The 7436-nt window shown below is 40.5% G+C and overlaps 1 long non-coding RNA gene across 1 annotated transcript; it reads left to right on the top strand.

Moving 5' to 3' along the window:
* The first annotated feature begins 4068 nt into the window (after positions 1–4068).
* Positions 4069–7218, top strand: LOC130462749 (uncharacterized). The gene is made up of 4 exons (XR_008923497.1): positions 4069–4445; positions 5301–5763; positions 6635–6756; positions 6894–7218. It is a non-coding gene; the product is annotated as an uncharacterized lncRNA (long non-coding RNA).
* Positions 7219–7436: the final 218 nt, after the last annotated feature.

The following is a 7436-nucleotide window of genomic DNA, read 5'->3' on the forward strand; positions in this document are numbered from 1 at the left end:
AGAATAAATAAAATACAAAAGTGGAGGCAAGCCTAAGACTCATCCTCGGCTTCACCCCTCCAAGCCTCACCGGTCCATCCCGTCCACCCCCTGTGAGGGGGTCGAAAAAGCACGAGGCTAATGCGTGACCTCGTCCCTTGTGGGTGTGACGATTCTTTTTATTCAATCAAGTGTAATTGGATTTCCTCTGAGTTTACACCCAATTGACTAGTAATATAGGAGTCGCCATTCAGTTTTTAACGACAATGAGAAAAACTGACAAAACCCGGTTATCGTGACATAAAGGGAGTGCAATTATGTTTGACCACGACGACCGTAGGTTCCCTTGTGATCCCTGGTGTGGGGATCTCTCAACATACACCCGCAAGGTAGAGATTGAGGGTTCGGGGGACTGTAACTACCGAGAGGAGTACTTCGCTCGTCGATAACTCCAGAGGCAGGATATCCTTACTAGCTCAGCATAAATAATTGAAGGGACATGCGTTGACTATTAAACTAATCTGAGTTGATTTTAGCAATATGCAACATATAATACTAGATCTATCGTGATTATCTGATTTAAATAGTATTAAGGGGCCTAGCATGATAATCCAATTTCCCGAAAATATTATATTTGTTAGGCGTGATAGAACAATCAGATTTAGTTAGTTTAACAGTTCATAAAAAGGACGAGGAAAGCAGTTAAATCATCGAAAAGGGACACATTACGACGCACCCTTGAGAGGTGCGTCACGGTTCTCAGAAAACTAACCACTTTGACTTTGCTATTTCTCCTTTTTATTTAACGAATCTCAATTATGGGACAGGATACGTTCTGTTCGATTTATGGATCGATTGCGACAGAACGCGTGAACAATTTCGCAGCTTGAGGCTTAGGCTAAGGGTTGGAGTCAATACTCAGAATATAATTATGTGTTGTGTGTGTCCTTTCACGTCGAATTTGGGGCTGTAATTATAGGGAAGAGTTCGTGGAAAGATAGAATTGCAGAGTTCTAATCCACAAAGAATTAGGAAAAAACACGTACCCAGGTATTTTCAGCGCCCAGGCCTGGGCGCCGAAGATTTCGGCGCCCAGAGCCAGGCGTTGAAAATAGAGTCTGGGCTGTTTTCTTAGTCAGATTCGGATTCCTGAAATCCATAGTGTTTGAGACTTAATCGAGTCTTTTAGTGCGTATTAACCTTGTGACGGGATGCATCTGGGCCCGTTACGAACTCTAGGCTCGTTAGGATTTTTATTAATACGTAACTCTTATTTCCGAATCATATTAGGAATAGGATTCTCGCAGTGTTCTATCTCATTTAGGATTTATGTTGGAATGCATCACCTAATTCTGACAGGTTTCTATCTTTTATGACTTGCCACTTTTAGAAGCTACTCTTATTTCCGGCTCGCCCTGTCTCCGTCTGTAGAAACAAAAAGAAAAAGTAAGTGACAGAAATGAGACAACCAAAGAAAATGTACAAAAAGCAGGCACATCACCTGAGTAGAGCGGGGGCTCCTGCAAGAAAGTGCGGATCGGGCCCGAACCAACGCGAACTTCAACCGGTTGATCACCCCCACCATCGCATTGGCCGTACGGGCCGGGACCTGAAATGGGAATATCAGTAACAAAAGAAAACAAAAAAAGGAATAAGAAAGATGCATAAATGAAAGGTGCATACAGCCTGTACTCCCTCAGGGAGCGGAGAATGGATAACCCGGCCCTCCGGGATAATCTCCACAAGCTCGGATCCACCCTCCCCGATATATGAGATCCGAGCATCGGGAGGCACCCACCCCCCTAACGCAGGATCAGGATGCTCCTGCACGAAACACGATAGCAAGAATATATGGGTACGAGCGTAGGAATGCAACAAGAAATAAAAGTAAAAAAGAGCGACTTACAGCACCAGGCTCCGGGAGACGAAGATAATCCAGGATGAACTGATGATAGCTCGCTCCCACTATCACCAACTCCGTCGCCTGGACGCCCTCCCTCGAATGAACCCTCCAGGCCTCGCCTATCGAACGGGTGGCCAACATGGTCGTAGGTGGAGAATGAGGCACTTAGAAGACTCCAACGGTCTGCATACGTACCCGCTCCCCTAAATACCAGACGGGGTAACGGCGACCGATGAATAAAACCCGCATCTGGCTCAGGGCATAACTATCCCTGACCGAAGCGTAGGCACCCCTAAAAGAGATCCATGGGGTCCAGACCACCTATTTGTGAATACAGACACAATCAGATCTCGCACACAAGAAAATAATAAATAAATAATAAGGAACGAGATAAGGAAAAGGTGCTTTACATGCTCGGGGTTCCCGTCCCGAATAAGATCCCACACGGTACCAGGCGGCGGACGCGCCGTCAGCTTCTTCTTCCAGCCCCAACGACGACCAGCAGGGTACTCCAAAGGCCTTTGCCCCTTTCGGGGAGCCAGCCAAGGTAAATGCTCAAAGGCCCAAAGCTATAAAAGAAAGAAAATGGGCAGTAAAACAAAATGTACATCAAAAAGCCCAATAAGGCAAGAAAGCAAAAGAAGGAGCGAGGCACATACCTCAATCAAGCGCGGCACCCCCGCCAAGGCAATGACGAAATGATGTCTACGGGGATTCGACTCTTGCACCGCCAAGCTCATCTGGCCTACGAGCGTCGCATAGCCCAAGTCGCCCCAGCGGTACGCTCCTAGCGAAGACACGTGCTCCACCAGGTCTATCCACCTCGGGTCAAAGGTGTCAGTAGGACCCGACAGAAAAGTGGAAGTGATGAAGTGGAGGTAAAACAAACGGGCCTGTCTCAAAGGCGACTCCTCCACCCCATGCTCCAGGCCCCACATCATAGCAGCAAAGGGTATCCCACTGGCCTGATACGAAGGCAATCTCCGACCCAGCCACGAGTCCATGAGCCTAGTGCCCTCAACAACAGTCGACAACGGGCCATCAGACCTCAGTCGAATGGGAATCCCCGTAAAGGTCAAGCCCGTCAAAGCAGTGTAGTCCTCGGGAGTGATCGTCATCTCGCCCCAAAGAAAATGGAAGGTGTTGGTAGTGTCCCACCACCACCTCATAAATGACCGTAAGAAAGATAGGGATATATTGAGTCGCAGTATCTCCCAGAAAGTCTCAACTACTGGGAACAGCGAACTCGCCCTCACCAGAGCCTGGGCGTCCGAACTCAGGTAGCCAAAAACGGTCTCGCTCGTCGCCGCACCGTAACCACGGACAGTAGTATCCCTCCTCGCGTGAAGACGGGTATTCACGTGGTGCTCCAGGTCGTAATGCAAGTCCCGACCGTCGTAATACACAGGACCCACCCACAGGGGTCCCGCGCCGATGGACTGACGTGTCATACCGCACTCCGCGTGGTCACCAGAAGACGACGATGACTCGGAAGACATGCTGGTCAACGACACAACAATAAGGCATTATACCTTTAACAAAGATGGTACTTACCATCTCTAAAAAGAGTGCATTCCGCTCATAAAATGGAGTCAACAATTTTGTTCCCTAAAAACATGGTACTAAGTTCAAATTGAGCAAATACCTCGCAAAACAAAATTAACTCCAACAAAATCAAAATTCTTTCATAATTTGTCACTCATTAATTATGAAGAACGCAAGCAGTATACCAAGAACACCTACATTGCAAGAAAATACTAGAATCGTGAGTGCACTTGGGGGCTAGTATAAATATGTCCAAATTCTACAAAAACCAACATACTTGCGAAAATTGACATGCACAAACTAATTAACATGTCATATAGGACATTTTTAACTATCTAATTGAAAGAAAGGGGCACAAAATCAAAAACCCACTACTACAAAAGTTGGAATAGGAGACGCTAAATAGAGAACGGTTAAGTTTGTTGAGCGTATTATAGGATTATAGAGAACGCGTTTCTCTTATAACAGTTTTGTGAATAAAAGAATAGAAAACGGTGATCTTACCTAACCATTTTATATTATTTACCATGATAAAATAAAAAATTAAATTTATAATAACTGATAAAATATAAAGCAGTTTTATATTTTATTTTATTTTATTTACCATACAAAAAACAAAATTTGTTCTCATTTACCATTTTATATTATTATTTACGGTTTTATAATATTATTTACCAAAATATTTACCATACAAAAAACAAAATTTGTTCCCAAAATAGTTGTATATGTAACGTAAATTAATGAATTAATTCTAATAAGTTTTTCTTTCCTCCTCAAACAATTGGAAAACAAGACTATCAAAGTATAAGTTGGGCGGAAGAAAACTTTAGCAATTACTTTGACCCACGCAAAACCAAAAGCCAAAAATAGCTTCGATTCTCACGCAAAACCAAGGGAAAAACCGTGCACCACCGCACCGGATCTCCCATCCTCTACCGTTGCTCCACTATAATGCCGCTCCACTGTATCGCAACCTCCGATGAACACCGTCAGTCCCACCGCCGTTGTCAATTCCGAGGTTTGTATTTTTTGTTACCTATTATTTCTTCAACTAATAACCCTGGGGTTTATGAACGTTCGTTATCATCAAATTATAATATATGAATGAGGAATTCTTATTGTAAACTATTTGTATTTCAATTTTTTGTTTATTTATTTAGTCGAATCTGCAAAAGTTTGTGACTACCTCTTGAAATTTGTTTCTGATTGCTATTATTTCGCTTGCAGTAACTGAAGATCGGATTAATTTCATTATATCATTTTTATCTCTCTGTTTATATTCATTCTGAATAATTTTTGTTTCTTCTTTGAATTAGTAATTTTTACATGAATCTGCAAAAGTTTTGTTGTGATGTAAAATCGAGTACTCTCCATTTTGGTAAAATTTGAACTAAACGTGATATTTGTGGAAATTGTAGATGCTCAAATCAGCAATTAAACGATTATGCGAATTTTGTAGTATGATTTTGTAACAAACTAGGATCATTAGTATGAAACTGCAGTGTACTTTTTTGTGATTAGTGCTAGTAGTTCTCAGATAAAGGAGAAGTAAATTTAGGGGCTAAATAAGTTGGAAATGATTTGTTTTAATCAAGGTAAGATCATTTCTCAGTTTTGAGCGACCTGTGTATGGTATGGGTGAATGAATTAAACAATAATAAGGCTAGCAATGTAGTTGTTCTCGTCTCGAGTATTTAACTAAGATCAATCTACATAATATGGTACTGCCATACTGGTAATTTTTTTATGCATGGTTTGTTGTGTGATTTATACTTCCTAATTAATACATTGTGCCAAGGAATCAGGCATGGTATTAACAAATGCGGGTGATTATGAATCTGAGGGTTATTTTGTAAATGCAAACCTTGTGCAGGTTAAGGGACATGTTTGCTTACTGCTAGGTGAAACATCCAACAATTAAGGTAGAACATATTCAAGTGTTATCAAGCACAAGTATGTATGGAGGAGGTAAACTCGGAGAGTTTGATAGGATTTTACTGTTTATTGCGTCATGTGGCTATTTTCTTGCTTTCGCTTTCTCAGACAAGCCTTTGCATATTTAAGCAATCGATAGAGTGTGAAATGGATGATTCAGTTCCAGTTTTGGTCGCGTTATTTGGTTGTATGGCTGGTTATTTCTGAGAGTTTTTTGTATTTCCTTGAGCCTTATGTCTTTTCTTGTTGATGATCTGGTTAACCTTTCTATTGCCCATCTACTCTTATGTATTTTCATGATCTTGGGATTGTTTCTGAATCTAGTTTGACGCAGTTTGGAGATAGAGTGTTTGATTGCTCTTGGGATTATTAAATTTCTGGACCTGATTTGATGAAGTTAAGTAAGTTGAGCTCTATTTATTTTCTTTTTTACGCCTTGTGATTTTTTCTTCTATTTTCGTTTGACTTGTTTTGATTTGACTAAGCTCAATTATGATGTAGATGACACCATTTTGCTCATGTGAGCTTTAATCTTATGTCTTTTTTTTCTTAACCCTAGTAAACCCCCCATTGTTGTACTTTTTGGTTTGAGTTCAGGTCTTCTACAGGGTATAGAAAGTTCTGTTTGTTTTGAATTTTTTCCTAGATTGATTTTCAAGGTCATGAAAGATTTTTTTATTTGGTCAATTCACTTGGTTTTTCCGATATAGATGCACTCCCAAACGGTTATGTCTATCACCTTGGTGATCAGGTCTGGCTAAAACTAGTTGTTATACATATTCAATCTTTGCACTTGTGTTTATGTTGAAATAATACATGATGCTATTTGTGTCTGTCCATTTTGGGAACTGTTGGCCGAAACCTATCCGAACTTCCTAGGTTACAATAAAAAGCATCATACAAAGCCAATTTACAATAAAATTCCATGACAAGTTATATAGCAAAGTAACGTGGCAAGGCATGCTGTAAATGATACTTCTCTTCAATGTCTTCAAACCATCAGAATATCAGATACCACATTCTACTCCCAGAAACTCGTCCCTGAACCCTCTTCCATCATCAACTTTTCTTCTTCCTCATCATACCCAAGTCCCCAACTAAGAAGATTCGCAGCATAAGGCGAGCTCGACAATACCTCAAAGGCCCTTGTCGCTGGATTTATTAGTAGTAACTCTTCTTCTTCATTCCTGACTAATTAACATTTTTATTTGGTGTATATTCCCATTATTTACTGTTACATTTATGACTCCTACATTTTAACTTGTCTTGTAGTTTTTTAACAAAGCACCCACGTACTCTAAAAATACGATTGACGAGCTAAGGGAGAGATGGATCTAATACGTTACCGAATATCACCAACCAAATTACGAAGATGATGATAATGATGATCTAGTGTGAGTTGGGCTAGCTCAAGGAGATGGTTACCTATCTATTTTTTTTATTGACATTGGAAAGAATTTTGATTTTTGTTGTCGTACCTTGTATACTCATGATCTAGTGTGACTTAAGCTAGCTGAGATGGTTGTTGCAGAGTCTGTTCCTGCTGCAGACGATGTTGCTGCAGACGATGTTGTTGCTGCTGTTACGGTCCTGTTACGCTGCTGTGACGCTGCTGATACTCGGTTGTACCTGCTGCAGACTCTGTTGTACCTGCTGCAGGGGCTGCTGTTGCTGGAGAATTTGATCGCTGTTGCTGTTGAGTTTTTTATTTTTTTATTTTTACAGTGATATTGGATTTCTATTTTTGCCCTACCTTGGGTAGATTTTTTTTTTCCGTACCTTGTGTAGATCATTTATTTTGTTATTGAATGAATGAATAATATTATTTTGTTATTGAATGAAAGGATTTTTGGAAAGATCGCGTCGATATCATTTATATTTTATCGTTTTAGATTTGGTTTACAAAATCGTAATATCCTATTTAAAAAAAATATTAAAAAAAAAATTGTACGTGCTGTTTTTAAATAATATTAAAAAAAAGGGGTAAAATATAGTACGCCTATGTACGGAAGATGTTCTGTATCTCAATATTTAATAGGAAGAATAGAGGACGGTTATGTACGGAAGGCGCGCT

The sequence above is a fragment of the Spinacia oleracea genome, chromosome 6, assembly GCF_020520425.1.
Source record: "Spinacia oleracea cultivar Varoflay chromosome 6, BTI_SOV_V1, whole genome shotgun sequence".
NCBI lineage: Eukaryota > Viridiplantae > Streptophyta > Magnoliopsida > Caryophyllales > Amaranthaceae > Spinacia > Spinacia oleracea.